Genomic DNA, 14,539 nt, shown 5'->3' with positions numbered 1-14,539 from the left:
GGGGCCTCCTCTTGTCCCAAGCCGCGACACCGCCGCCACGCGGCAGCATGCGTGGCATCTGGACTGTCAGGTCTCAGACCAAAGGTCTGCTCTGTGGGAACCGACACGCTGGAGGAAACCTTGAGAGTCTGAGAGGGGAGGGAGTTCCAGAAGAAGGCCAGGATGTCATTTTGAGGGAGTATGTGACCAGAACTCGTCCCGTTGCTTTTGGGGTTCTATGGGCTACACGCAGGAATCTTTGGTGGTGGCACCTGATGTTGGGGGATCCGGAGTCACACCCAGACCTGCTCCACAGGCCTCCTTTTACTTTTCTCTTCGGATTCATGATTTTTAAAAAGTGTCTCTTACCTCTATGATTGCATTTTCTTTTCTCTCTCTTTTCAAGCAGATGATGGGAGTACAAGTATTCAGGTGACATGTGTTGCCCGTGCCCCCCTCCCCCCTGTGTTCTTTTTTTTTTTTTTTTTTTTTTTTTTGAGACAGAGTCTCGTTTTGCTGCCCAGGCTAGAGTGAGTGCCATGGCGTCAGCCTAGCTCACGGCAACCTCAATCTCCGGGCTCAAGCAATCCTGCTGCCTCAGCCTCCCGAGTAGTTGGGACTACAGGCATGCACCACCACGCCCGGCTGTGTTTTTCTATATATATTAGTTGGCCAATTAATTTCTTTCTATTTTTAGTAGAGACGGGGGTCTCGCTCTTGCTCAGGCTGGTTTCGAACTCCTGACCTGGAGCAATCCGCCCGCCTCGGCCTCCCAGAGAGCTAGGATTACAGGCGTGAGCCACCGCGCCCGGCCCCCCCTGTGTTCTTATTCATATACCTCTCATGTTGTTGCAGCGTATTGTGGGGGTACCAATGTTAAGGTCGGGTGCCTTGCCCTCTCCAAGCCTCCCCCCTCGGGTCAGAGCTTCAAGTGCGCCCATCCCCCAGTCGGTGCGCACCCACCCCATGCCTAATGGATGTGTATGCCCCTCCCCTCCCCCCACCCGCCCGACACCCACCCGATGAAGGTGATTCCTCTCTGTCCACTTAGGCGTCCATCCGTTCGTACCAATTTGCTGGTGAGCGCGCTCACGTGGTGCTCGTGTGTCCATTCTTGGGATACCTGGCTTACTGGAACGGGTTCCAGCTCTGGCCAGGAGAACACGAGAGGCGCCCTCTCACCGCTGCTCCTCACAGCCGAATGGCACTCCGTGGTGTCCACGCGCCACATTTTATTAATGCACTCCTGGATGGATGGGCACTCGGGTCGCTTCCACGTCTTTGCGATTGTGAATTGTGCCCTAACTGTCACCCTAACCCTTACCCAGCCCGTCTCCTCTGCCCCTGCCTGACGCGCTCCTCCCCGGCCAGGCCCGTCACTGTCCTGGGCCCCCGCCTGACCGGCTCCTCCCCGCCCGGCCTGTCACCGTCCTCTGCCCCTGCCTGACATGCTCCTTCCCGCCCGGCCTCTCACCGTCCTCGGCCCCTGCCTGACCGGCTCCTCCGTCGCCTGGGCCTTCCAAGGGCTTGGTGTGGACGCTGCTTCCAGGAAGCCCTCCAGAAACCCGGCAGCAGGGTGGCCGCAGCAGTCTCCAGCAGCCGTCCCTAAGTCGCGTGAGTGCGGGGGACGTGCCCCCGCTGTGCCGCGGGGGCCCAGCCTGGTGTCTTCCCTGAGGCCCTGCGGCTGCCGGCTGGGCTGCCGCTCCCCGCAAGGGGAGAGCCGCGGAGGTGGGGACCGCCTCCTGATGGGGACGTACACGCAGCTCTCCAAGTCGGATTCCGGGGCTCTCTGTCCTGCCCGAAGGCCCAGCTGGCCTGCTGGTCCTTAGAGTGGCAAAAACCTCCGAAAACTGAGACTGAGGGTCCGGTGGGTGTCTGCACTTTTGTGCTGGGCACCCCAGGGAGGCCCGGGGGCTGGCTGGACAACGTGGTCTGCTGGGCTGGGGGGTTGGAGGAGCAACTGATGCCCTTTGCACTTTGGGTAGCAAGAGTCTGAGGTGTCTCTGAGCCCTGTGCCCTGTGGGGGGGGGGCGGGGGGAGGAGGAGGAGGAGGAGGAGGAGGAGGTGGGAAGGGCCGGGGCCTGCAGTCCTGTTCCCGGGGTGGCACGGCAAGTGGCTTCTTCCACAGGCTGCTTGGCCTGGGCTCCCTGCACCTGGGCCTTTGGAGGACCGGCCCTGTGCTTGCCAACACTTCCTGCAGGGACCCAGAGCTGGGAGGTGGCATCTCTCAGCCCTGGGTCGGGCAGAGCCCCAGCGGGCCATGCCCACAACCTCTCTCAGCACCGGTCCCCCAGAAGGCTCCTTTGGGACCAGGATTCTCTTGCGGTGACTCTTTAAGGTCTGGCCCCTGGATGGAGGGGCACCAGGAGTAGAGGAGCAGGAAGGGGAAGGGGGTGGCCATGCGAGGGGACACTTTGAGGCCAAGTCCCAGCTTCAGCCTGATCCTCCTGGGAACCCCGCTCTGAGACAAGGAGCCGGGCTTCCCATTCCCACAGCAGCCAGTCGTGGGCTGAGGACACCTGGGGCGTTGGGAACTCCCTGGCTTCTCCTTGGTTTAACATCTGGAGCTGCTTGTGAATCGCGCCGCCACACACACCCGAGCGCAGGTGTCTTCCGCACAGACTGCGGGCCTCGCTCTTCTGAATGCCGCTAGCTCGCCACCCACCCACGGGTGAACCCGGTCAGGGTGCTTTCTCTAAGGGGCAGACTCTTTTCCGGGCGGGCTACCGGTGTCTCTGTTTGCTCGTTTCTTTCTTCCATTTCGGGAAAGTCTTCCTTGCTGGGTGTGGAAATCTCCTATGCCTTCCCTCGCCTATTCTGTCAGCTTTAAAATTCTCTTTCAGTTGCCACCCTCACAGATGGATTAGGAAACTCTTTCCGGTGCACTCATTAGTGAAATGACCTCCAGGAAGCTGGAATCCAATATCTAATGGCCGATTTTTAGCGAGTCCACACGCCAGGGTGGTCGGGGTCCAATGCAGCCCCGGCCAGGCCCAGGCCCCTTGGACTGGGCCACAGGAGGACACGGAGGAGGGTCCCGGCCCCCACGAAGCGGTGCCGGCAGTTCTCCACGGGCTTGGGCGTTTTCCAGAGGTAGGAGATGGAGGGGACTGATTTCTTCAGCGCCCCCCAAACCAGGCCACCCCACCCCACCCATGGGACACATCCCCAGAGAGAGACGCCCCATACACTGGCTGTGCCCCAGCCCTGGCCCGGGGGAATAGGCGGCAGCCCACCCACAGGGCGAGGGGGGGGGCGCAGCTGAAAGGGGTTGTGGGGGAGGGCGGCCCCTGGCTGGGGTCAAAGGACGAGCGTCCCGCGCGTGCGCAGTCAGCGGCAGGCAGCGACGCGCTGGGGGTGGGCAGCGGGTAGGTGAAGGAGGCCGGGCGAGGAGACGAGGGGGGCTGGGAGGGCTCCACCTTGGCGAGTCCAGCCGTGGAGGCGCATCTTGTGTGAGTGTGAGTGAGTGTGAGTGTGTGTGTGTGTGTATAGAGAGACAGCCCCCCGCCCCGCCCCGCCCCGCCCCGCCCCGCCCATCACCCCCGTCCCTGGGAGCCCGCGGGACCCGGCCGGCGAACTCAACCGGCCCGGCCCGGCGCGGGGCCTGGGGCGGGAGGCGGCGGCGGGGAAGCCCAGAGAGGCTCGGCTTCTTGAGCGGGGCAGGGGCGCCCTCCGCCACCGCCGTCTAGGGCCACACCACCCTGAACGCCCCCGATCTCGTCTGGTCTCGGAAGCTAAGCGGGGTCGGGCCTGGTTAGTACTTGGATGGGAGACCGCCTGGGAGTACCGGGTGCCACAGGCTGCTGCTTTTTTTTTTTTTTTTTTTTTTTGCCTCTTGTTCTGTCCCCTTTCTGGGAGCGCGGCGGCGGCCCGGGGTGGGGGTCACCCCCACCCTCAGCGCCCGCCCGCGGTGCCTGGCGCCCCAGCCCGCACCGTGGGGCCTCCTCTTGTCCCAAGCCGCGACACCGCCGCCACGCGGCAGCATGCGTGGCATCTGGACTGTCAGGTCTCAGACCAAAGGTCTGCTCTGTGGGAACCGACACGCTGGAGGAAACCTTGAGAGTCTGAGAGGGGAGGGAGTTCCAGAAGAAGGCCAGGATGTCATTTTGAGGGAGTATGTGACCAGAACTCGTCCCGTTGCTTTTGGGGTTCTATGGGCTACACGCAGGAATCTTTGGTGGTGGCACCTGATGTTGGGGGATCCGGAGTCACACCCAGACCTGCTCCACAGGCCTCCTTTTACTTTTCTCTTCGGATTCATGATTTTTAAAAAGTGTCTCTTACCTCTATGATTGCATTTTCTTTTCTCTCTCTTTTCAAGCAGATGATGGGAGTACAAGTATTCAGGTGACATGTGTTGCCCGTGCCCCCCTCCCCCCTGTGTTCTTTTTTTTTTTTTTTTTTTTTTTTTTTGAGACAGAGTCTCGTTTTGCTGCCCAGGCTAGAGTGAGTGCCATGGCGTCAGCCTAGCTCACGGCAACCTCAATCTCCGGGCTCAAGCAATCCTGCTGCCTCAGCCTCCCGAGTAGTTGGGACTACAGGCATGCACCACCACGCCCGGCTGTGTTTTTCTATATATATTAGTTGGCCAATTAATTTCTTTCTATTTTTAGTAGAGACGGGGGTCTCGCTCTTGCTCAGGCTGGTTTCGAACTCCTGACCTGGAGCAATCCGCCCGCCTCGGCCTCCCAGAGAGCTAGGATTACAGGCGTGAGCCACCGCGCCCGGCCCCCCCTGTGTTCTTATTCATATACCTCTCATGTTGTTGCAGCGTATTGTGGGGGTACCAATGTTAAGGTCGGGTGCCTTGCCCTCTCCAAGCCTCCCCCCTCGGGTCAGAGCTTCAAGTGCGCCCATCCCCCAGTCGGTGCGCACCCACCCCATGCCTAATGGATGTGTATGCCCCTCCCCTCCCCCCACCCGCCCGACACCCACCCGATGAAGGTGATTCCTCTCTGTCCACTTAGGCGTCCATCCGTTCGTACCAATTTGCTGGTGAGCGCGCTCACGTGGTGCTCGTGTGTCCATTCTTGGGATACCTGGCTTACTGGAACGGGTTCCAGCTCTGGCCAGGAGAACACGAGAGGCGCCCTCTCACCGCTGCTCCTCACAGCCGAATGGCACTCCGTGGTGTCCACGCGCCACATTTTATTAATGCACTCCTGGATGGATGGGCACTCGGGTCGCTTCCACGTCTTTGCGATTGTGAATTGTGCCCTAACTGTCACCCTAACCCTTACCCAGCCCGTCTCCTCTGCCCCTGCCTGACGCGCTCCTCCCCGGCCAGGCCCGTCACTGTCCTGGGCCCCCGCCTGACCGGCTCCTCCCCGCCCGGCCTGTCACCGTCCTCTGCCCCTGCCTGACATGCTCCTTCCCGCCCGGCCTCTCACCGTCCTCGGCCCCTGCCTGACCGGCTCCTCCGTCGCCTGGGCCTTCCAAGGGCTTGGTGTGGACGCTGCTTCCAGGAAGCCCTCCAGAAACCCGGCAGCAGGGTGGCCGCAGCAGTCTCCAGCAGCCGTCCCTAAGTCGCGTGAGTGCGGGGGACGTGCCCCCGCTGTGCCGCGGGGGCCCAGCCTGGTGTCTTCCCTGAGGCCCTGCGGCTGCCGGCTGGGCTGCCGCTCCCCGCAAGGGGAGAGCCGCGGAGGTGGGGACCGCCTCCTGATGGGGACGTACACGCAGCTCTCCAAGTCGGATTCCGGGGCTCTCTGTCCTGCCCGAAGGCCCAGCTGGCCTGCTGGTCCTTAGAGTGGCAAAAACCTCCGAAAACTGAGACTGAGGGTCCGGTGGGTGTCTGCACTTTTGTGCTGGGCACCCCAGGGAGGCCCGGGGGCTGGCTGGACAACGTGGTCTGCTGGGCTGGGGGGTTGGAGGAGCAACTGATGCCCTTTGCACTTTGGGTAGCAAGAGTCTGAGGTGTCTCTGAGCCCTGTGCCCTGTGGGGGGGGGGCGGGGGGGAGGAGGAGGAGGAGGAGGAGGAGGAGGTGGGAAGGGCCGGGGCCTGCAGTCCTGTTCCCGGGGTGGCACGGCAAGTGGCTTCTTCCACAGGCTGCTTGGCCTGGGCTCCCTGCACCTGGGCCTTTGGAGGACCGGCCCTGTGCTTGCCAACACTTCCTGCAGGGACCCAGAGCTGGGAGGTGGCATCTCTCAGCCCTGGGTCGGGCAGAGCCCCAGCGGGCCATGCCCACAACCTCTCTCAGCACCGGTCCCCCAGAAGGCTCCTTTGGGACCAGGATTCTCTTGCGGTGACTCTTTAAGGTCTGGCCCCTGGATGGAGGGGCACCAGGAGTAGAGGAGCAGGAAGGGGAAGGGGGTGGCCATGCGAGGGGACACTTTGAGGCCAAGTCCCAGCTTCAGCCTGATCCTCCTGGGAACCCCGCTCTGAGACAAGGAGCCGGGCTTCCCATTCCCACAGCAGCCAGTCGTGGGCTGAGGACACCTGGGGCGTTGGGAACTCCCTGGCTTCTCCTTGGTTTAACATCTGGAGCTGCTTGTGAATCGCGCCGCCACACACACCCGAGCGCAGGTGTCTTCCGCACAGACTGCGGGCCTCGCTCTTCTGAATGCCGCTAGCTCGCCACCCACCCACGGGTGAACCCGGTCAGGGTGCTTTCTCTAAGGGGCAGACTCTTTTCCGGGCGGGCTACCGGTGTCTCTGTTTGCTCGTTTCTTTCTTCCATTTCGGGAAAGTCTTCCTTGCTGGGTGTGGAAATCTCCTATGCCTTCCCTCGCCTATTCTGTCAGCTTTAAAATTCTCTTTCAGTTGCCACCCTCACAGATGGATTAGGAAACTCTTTCCGGTGCACTCATTAGTGAAATGACCTCCAGGAAGCTGGAATCCAATATCTAATGGCCGATTTTTAGCGAGTCCACACGCCAGGGTGGTCGGGGTCCAATGCAGCCCCGGCCAGGCCCAGGCCCCTTGGACTGGGCCACAGGAGGACACGGAGGAGGGTCCCGGCCCCCACGAAGCGGTGCCGGCAGTTCTCCACGGGCTTGGGCGTTTTCCAGAGGTAGGAGATGGAGGGGACTGATTTCTTCAGCGCCCCCCAAACCAGGCCACCCCACCCCACCCATGGGACACATCCCCAGAGAGAGACGCCCCATACACTGGCTGTGCCCCAGCCCTGGCCCGGGGGAATAGGCGGCAGCCCACCCACAGGGCGAGGGGGGGGGGCGCAGCTGAAAGGGGTTGTGGGGGAGGGCGGCCCCTGGCTGGGGTCAAAGGACGAGCGTCCCGCGCGTGCGCAGTCAGCGGCAGGCAGCGACGCGCTGGGGGTGGGCAGCGGGTAGGTGAAGGAGGCCGGGCGAGGAGACGAGGGGGGCTGGGAGGGCTCCACCTTGGCGAGTCCAGCCGTGGAGGCGCATCTTGTGTGAGTGTGAGTGAGTGTGAGTGTGTGTGTGTGTGTATAGAGAGACAGCCCCCCGCCCCGCCCCGCCCCGCCCCGCCCCGCCCATCACCCCCGTCCCTGGGAGCCCGCGGGACCCGGCCGGCGAACTCAACCGGCCCGGCCCGGCGCGGGGCCTGGGGCGGGAGGCGGCGGCGGGGAAGCCCAGAGAGGCTCGGCTTCTTGAGCGGGGCAGGGGCGCCCTCCGCCACCGCCGTCTAGGGCCACACCACCCTGAACGCCCCCGATCTCGTCTGGTCTCGGAAGCTAAGCGGGGTCGGGCCTGGTTAGTACTTGGATGGGAGACCGCCTGGGAGTACCGGGTGCCACAGGCTGCTGCTTTTTTTTTTTTTTTTTTTTTTTGCCTCTTGTTCTGTCCCCTTTCTGGGAGCGCGGCGGCGGCCCGGGGTGGGGGTCACCCCCACCCTCAGCGCCCGCCCGCGGTGCCTGGCGCCCCAGCCCGCACCGTGGGGCCTCCTCTTGTCCCAAGCCGCGACACCGCCGCCACGCGGCAGCATGCGTGGCATCTGGACTGTCAGGTCTCAGACCAAAGGTCTGCTCTGTGGGAACCGACACGCTGGAGGAAACCTTGAGAGTCTGAGAGGGGAGGGAGTTCCAGAAGAAGGCCAGGATGTCATTTTGAGGGAGTATGTGACCAGAACTCGTCCCGTTGCTTTTGGGGTTCTATGGGCTACACGCAGGAATCTTTGGTGGTGGCACCTGATGTTGGGGGATCCGGAGTCACACCCAGACCTGCTCCACAGGCCTCCTTTTACTTTTCTCTTCGGATTCATGATTTTTAAAAAGTGTCTCTTACCTCTATGATTGCATTTTCTTTTCTCTCTCTTTTCAAGCAGATGATGGGAGTACAAGTATTCAGGTGACATGTGTTGCCCGTGCCCCCCTCCCCCCTGTGTTCTTTTTTTTTTTTTTTTTTTTTTTTTGAGACAGAGTCTCGTTTTGCTGCCCAGGCTAGAGTGAGTGCCATGGCGTCAGCCTAGCTCACGGCAACCTCAATCTCCGGGCTCAAGCAATCCTGCTGCCTCAGCCTCCCGAGTAGTTGGGACTACAGGCATGCACCACCACGCCCGGCTGTGTTTTTCTATATATATTAGTTGGCCAATTAATTTCTTTCTATTTTTAGTAGAGACGGGGGTCTCGCTCTTGCTCAGGCTGGTTTCGAACTCCTGACCTGGAGCAATCCGCCCGCCTCGGCCTCCCAGAGAGCTAGGATTACAGGCGTGAGCCACCGCGCCCGGCCCCCCCTGTGTTCTTATTCATATACCTCTCATGTTGTTGCAGCGTATTGTGGGGGTACCAATGTTAAGGTCGGGTGCCTTGCCCTCTCCAAGCCTCCCCCCTCGGGTCAGAGCTTCAAGTGCGCCCATCCCCCAGTCGGTGCGCACCCACCCCATGCCTAATGGATGTGTATGCCCCTCCCCTCCCCCCACCCGCCCGACACCCACCCGATGAAGGTGATTCCTCTCTGTCCACTTAGGCGTCCATCCGTTCGTACCAATTTGCTGGTGAGCGCGCTCACGTGGTGCTCGTGTGTCCATTCTTGGGATACCTGGCTTACTGGAACGGGTTCCAGCTCTGGCCAGGAGAACACGAGAGGCGCCCTCTCACCGCTGCTCCTCACAGCCGAATGGCACTCCGTGGTGTCCACGCGCCACATTTTATTAATGCACTCCTGGATGGATGGGCACTCGGGTCGCTTCCACGTCTTTGCGATTGTGAATTGTGCCCTAACTGTCACCCTAACCCTTACCCAGCCCGTCTCCTCTGCCCCTGCCTGACGCGCTCCTCCCCGGCCAGGCCCGTCACTGTCCTGGGCCCCCGCCTGACCGGCTCCTCCCCGCCCGGCCTGTCACCGTCCTCTGCCCCTGCCTGACATGCTCCTTCCCGCCCGGCCTCTCACCGTCCTCGGCCCCTGCCTGACCGGCTCCTCCGTCGCCTGGGCCTTCCAAGGGCTTGGTGTGGACGCTGCTTCCAGGAAGCCCTCCAGAAACCCGGCAGCAGGGTGGCCGCAGCAGTCTCCAGCAGCCGTCCCTAAGTCGCGTGAGTGCGGGGGACGTGCCCCCGCTGTGCCGCGGGGGCCCAGCCTGGTGTCTTCCCTGAGGCCCTGCGGCTGCCGGCTGGGCTGCCGCTCCCCGCAAGGGGAGAGCCGCGGAGGTGGGGACCGCCTCCTGATGGGGACGTACACGCAGCTCTCCAAGTCGGATTCCGGGGCTCTCTGTCCTGCCCGAAGGCCCAGCTGGCCTGCGGGTCCTTAGAGTGGCAAAAACCTCCGAAAACTGAGACTGAGGGTCCGGTGGGTGTCTGCACTTTTGTGCTGGGCACCCCAGGGAGGCCCGGGGGCTGGCTGGACAACGTGGTCTGCTGGGCTGGGGGGTTGGAGGAGCAACTGATGCCCTTTGCACTTTGGGTAGCAAGAGTCTGAGGTGTCTCTGAGCCCTGTGCCCTGTGGGGGGGGGGGCGGGGGGGAGGAGGAGGAGGAGGAGGAGGAGGAGGTGGGAAGGGCCGGGGCCTGCAGTCCTGTTCCCGGGGTGGCACGGCAAGTGGCTTCTTCCACAGGCTGCTTGGCCTGGGCTCCCTGCACCTGGGCCTTTGGAGGACCGGCCCTGTGCTTGCCAACACTTCCTGCAGGGACCCAGAGCTGGGAGGTGGCATCTCTCAGCCCTGGGTCGGGCAGAGCCCCAGCGGGCCATGCCCACAACCTCTCTCAGCACCGGTCCCCCAGAAGGCTCCTTTGGGACCAGGATTCTCTTGCGGTGACTCTTTAAGGTCTGGCCCCTGGATGGAGGGGCACCAGGAGTAGAGGAGCAGGAAGGGGAAGGGGGTGGCCATGCGAGGGGACACTTTGAGGCCAAGTCCCAGCTTCAGCCTGATCCTCCTGGGAACCCCGCTCTGAGACAAGGAGCCGGGCTTCCCATTCCCACAGCAGCCAGTCGTGGGCTGAGGACACCTGGGGCGTTGGGAACTCCCTGGCTTCTCCTTGGTTTAACATCTGGAGCTGCTTGTGAATCGCGCCGCCACACACACCCGAGCGCAGGTGTCTTCCGCACAGACTGCGGGCCTCGCTCTTCTGAATGCCGCTAGCTCGCCACCCACCCACGGGTGAACCCGGTCAGGGTGCTTTCTCTAAGGGGCAGACTCTTTTCCGGGCGGGCTACCGGTGTCTCTGTTTGCTCGTTTCTTTCTTCCATTTCGGGAAAGTCTTCCTTGCTGGGTGTGGAAATCTCCTATGCCTTCCCTCGCCTATTCTGTCAGCTTTAAAATTCTCTTTCAGTTGCCACCCTCACAGATGGATTAGGAAACTCTTTCCGGTGCACTCATTAGTGAAATGACCTCCAGGAAGCTGGAATCCAATATCTAATGGCCGATTTTTAGCGAGTCCACACGCCAGGGTGGTCGGGGTCCAATGCAGCCCCGGCCAGGCCCAGGCCCCTTGGACTGGGCCACAGGAGGACACGGAGGAGGGTCCCGGCCCCCACGAAGCGGTGCCGGCAGTTCTCCACGGGCTTGGGCGTTTTCCAGAGGTAGGAGATGGAGGGGACTGATTTCTTCAGCGCCCCCCAAACCAGGCCACCCCACCCCACCCATGGGACACATCCCCAGAGAGAGACGCCCCATACACTGGCTGTGCCCCAGCCCTGGCCCGGGGGAATAGGCGGCAGCCCACCCACAGGGCGAGGGGGGGGGGCGCAGCTGAAAGGGGTTGTGGGGGAGGGCGGCCCCTGGCTGGGGTCAAAGGACGAGCGTCCCGCGCGTGCGCAGTCAGCGGCAGGCAGCGACGCGCTGGGGGTGGGCAGCGGGTAGGTGAAGGAGGCCGGGCGAGGAGACGAGGGGGGCTGGGAGGGCTCCACCTTGGCGAGTCCAGCCGTGGAGGCGCATCTTGTGTGAGTGTGAGTGAGTGTGAGTGTGTGTGTGTGTGTATAGAGAGACAGCCCCCCGCCCCGCCCCGCCCCGCCCCGCCCCGCCCATCACCCCCGTCCCTGGGAGCCCGCGGGACCTGGCCGGCGAACTCAACCGGCCCGGCCCGGCGCGGGGCCTGGGGCGGGAGGCGGCGGCGGGGAAGCCCAGAGAGGCTCGGCTTCTTGAGCGGGGCAGGGGCGCCCTCCGCCACCGCCGTCTAGGGCCACACCACCCTGAACGCCCCCGATCTCGTCTGGTCTCGGAAGCTAAGCGGGGTCGGGCCTGGTTAGTACTTGGATGGGAGACCGCCTGGGAGTACCGGGTGCCACAGGCTGCTGCTTTTTTTTTTTTTTTTTTTTTTTGCCTCTTGTTCTGTCCCCTTTCTGGGAGCGCGGCGGCGGCCCGGGGTGGGGGTCACCCCCACCCTCAGCGCCCGCCCGCGGTGCCTGGCGCCCCAGCCCGCACCGTGGGGCCTCCTCTTGTCCCAAGCCGCGACACCGCCGCCACGCGGCAGCATGCGTGGCATCTGGACTGTCAGGTCTCAGACCAAAGGTCTGCTCTGTGGGAACCGACACGCTGGAGGAAACCTTGAGAGTCTGAGAGGGGAGGGAGTTCCAGAAGAAGGCCAGGATGTCATTTTGAGGGAGTATGTGACCAGAACTCGTCCCGTTGCTTTTGGGGTTCTATGGGCTACACGCAGGAATCTTTGGTGGTGGCACCTGATGTTGGGGGATCCGGAGTCACACCCAGACCTGCTCCACAGGCCTCCTTTTACTTTTCTCTTCGGATTCATGATTTTTAAAAAGTGTCTCTTACCTCTATGATTGCATTTTCTTTTCTCTCTCTTTTCAAGCAGATGATGGGAGTACAAGTATTCAGGTGACATGTGTTGCCCGTGCCCCCCTCCCCCCTGTGTTCTTTTTTTTTTTTTTTTTTTTTTTTTGAGACAGAGTCTCGTTTTGCTGCCCAGGCTAGAGTGAGTGCCATGGCGTCAGCCTAGCTCACGGCAACCTCAATCTCCGGGCTCAAGCAATCCTGCTGCCTCAGCCTCCCGAGTAGTTGGGACTACAGGCATGCACCACCACGCCCGGCTGTGTTTTTCTATATATATTAGTTGGCCAATTAATTTCTTTCTATTTTTAGTAGAGACGGGGGTCTCGCTCTTGCTCAGGCTGGTTTCGAACTCCTGACCTGGAGCAATCCGCCCGCCTCGGCCTCCCAGAGAGCTAGGATTACAGGCGTGAGCCACCGCGCCCGGCCCCCCCTGTGTTCTTATTCATATACCTCTCATGTTGTTGCAGCGTATTGTGGGGGTACCAATGTTAAGGTCGGGTGCCTTGCCCTCTCCAAGCCTCCCCCCTCGGGTCAGAGCTTCAAGTGCGCCCATCCCCCAGTCGGTGCGCACCCACCCCATGCCTAATGGATGTGTATGCCCCTCCCCTCCCCCCACCCGCCCGACACCCACCCGATGAAGGTGATTCCTCTCTGTCCACTTAGGCGTCCATCCGTTCGTACCAATTTGCTGGTGAGCGCGCTCACGTGGTGCTCGTGTGTCCATTCTTGGGATACCTGGCTTACTGGAACGGGTTCCAGCTCTGGCCAGGAGAACACGAGAGGCGCCCTCTCACCGCTGCTCCTCACAGCCGAATGGCACTCCGTGGTGTCCACGCGCCACATTTTATTAATGCACTCCTGGATGGATGGGCACTCGGGTCGCTTCCACGTCTTTGCGATTGTGAATTGTGCCCTAACTGTCACCCTAACCCTTACCCAGCCCGTCTCCTCTGCCCCTGCCTGACGCGCTCCTCCCCGGCCAGGCCCGTCACTGTCCTGGGCCCCCGCCTGACCGGCTCCTCCCCGCCCGGCCTGTCACCGTCCTCTGCCCCTGCCTGACATGCTCCTTCCCGCCCGGCCTCTCACCGTCCTCGGCCCCTGCCTGACCGGCTCCTCCGTCGCCTGGGCCTTCCAAGGGCTTGGTGTGGACGCTGCTTCCAGGAAGCCCTCCAGAAACCCGGCAGCAGGGTGGCCGCAGCAGTCTCCAGCAGCCGTCCCTAAGTCGCGTGAGTGCGGGGGACGTGCCCCCGCTGTGCCGCGGGGGCCCAGCCTGGTGTCTTCCCTGAGGCCCTGCGGCTGCCGGCTGGGCTGCCGCTCCCCGCAAGGGGAGAGCCGCGGAGGTGGGGACCGCCTCCTGATGGGGACGTACACGCAGCTCTCCAAGTCGGATTCCGGGGCTCTCTGTCCTGCCCGAAGGCCCAGCTGGCCTGCTGGTCCTTAGAGTGGCAAAAACCTCCGAAAACTGAGACTGAGGGTCCGGTGGGTGTCTGCACTTTTGTGCTGGGCACCCCAGGGAGGCCCGGGGGCTGGCTGGACAACGTGGTCTGCTGGGCTGGGGGGTTGGAGGAGCAACTGATGCCCTTTGCACTTTGGGTAGCAAGAGTCTGAGGTGTCTCTGAGCCCTGTGCCCTGTGGGGGGGGGGCGGGGGGGAGGAGGAGGAGGAGGAGGAGGAGGAGGTGGGAAGGGCCGGGGCCTGCAGTCCTGTTCCCGGGGTGGCACGGCAAGTGGCTTCTTCCACAGGCTGCTTGGCCTGGGCTCCCTGCACCTGGGCCTTTGGAGGACCGGCCCTGTGCTTGCCAACACTTCCTGCAGGGACCCAGAGCTGGGAGGTGGCATCTCTCAGCCCTGGGTCGGGCAGAGCCCCAGCGGGCCATGCCCACAACCTCTCTCAGCACCGGTCCCCCAGAAGGCTCCTTTGGGACCAGGATTCTCTTGCGGTGACTCTTTAAGGTCTGGCCCCTGGATGGAGGGGCACCAGGAGTAGAGGAGCAGGAAGGGGAAGGGGGTGGCCATGCGAGGGGACACTTTGAGGCCAAGTCCCAGCTTCAGCCTGATCCTCCTGGGAACCCCGCTCTGAGACAAGGAGCCGGGCTTCCCATTCCCACAGCAGCCAGTCGTGGGCTGAGGACACCTGGGGCGTTGGGAACTCCCTGGCTTCTCCTTGGTTTAACATCTGGAGCTGCTTGTGAATCGCGCCGCCACACACACCCGAGCGCAGGTGTCTTCCGCACAGACTGCGGGCCTCGCTCTTCTGAATGCCGCTAGCTCGCCACCCACCCACGGGTGAACCCGGTCAGGGTGCTTTCTCTAAGGGGCAGACTCTTTTCCGGGCGGGCTACCGGTGTCTCTGTTTGCTCGTTTCTTTCTTCCATTTCGGGAAAGTCTTCCTTGCTGGGTGTGGAAATCTCCTATGCCTTCCCTC

At 62.5% G+C, this 14,539-nt stretch overlaps 3 pseudogenes; all 3 read left to right on the top strand.

The window, feature by feature from the left end:
* Positions 1 to 3,662: 3,662 nt before the first annotated feature.
* On the top strand, positions 3,663 to 3,781 carry LOC142867792 (uncharacterized; annotated as a pseudogene).
* A 3,799-nt stretch (positions 3,782 to 7,580) lies between these two features.
* On the top strand, positions 7,581 to 7,699 carry LOC142867791 (uncharacterized; annotated as a pseudogene).
* A 3,798-nt stretch (positions 7,700 to 11,497) lies between these two features.
* On the top strand, positions 11,498 to 11,616 carry LOC142867789 (uncharacterized; annotated as a pseudogene).
* The last annotated feature ends 2,923 nt before the right edge of the window (positions 11,617 to 14,539 follow it).

Source organism: Microcebus murinus, unplaced genomic scaffold, assembly GCF_040939455.1.
Source record: "Microcebus murinus isolate Inina unplaced genomic scaffold, M.murinus_Inina_mat1.0 scaf020_hap2_Mmur4.0, whole genome shotgun sequence".
NCBI lineage: Eukaryota > Metazoa > Chordata > Mammalia > Primates > Cheirogaleidae > Microcebus > Microcebus murinus.
The sequence above is the reverse complement of the archived record's forward strand: the minus strand, read 5'-3'. Positions and strand labels throughout refer to the sequence as shown.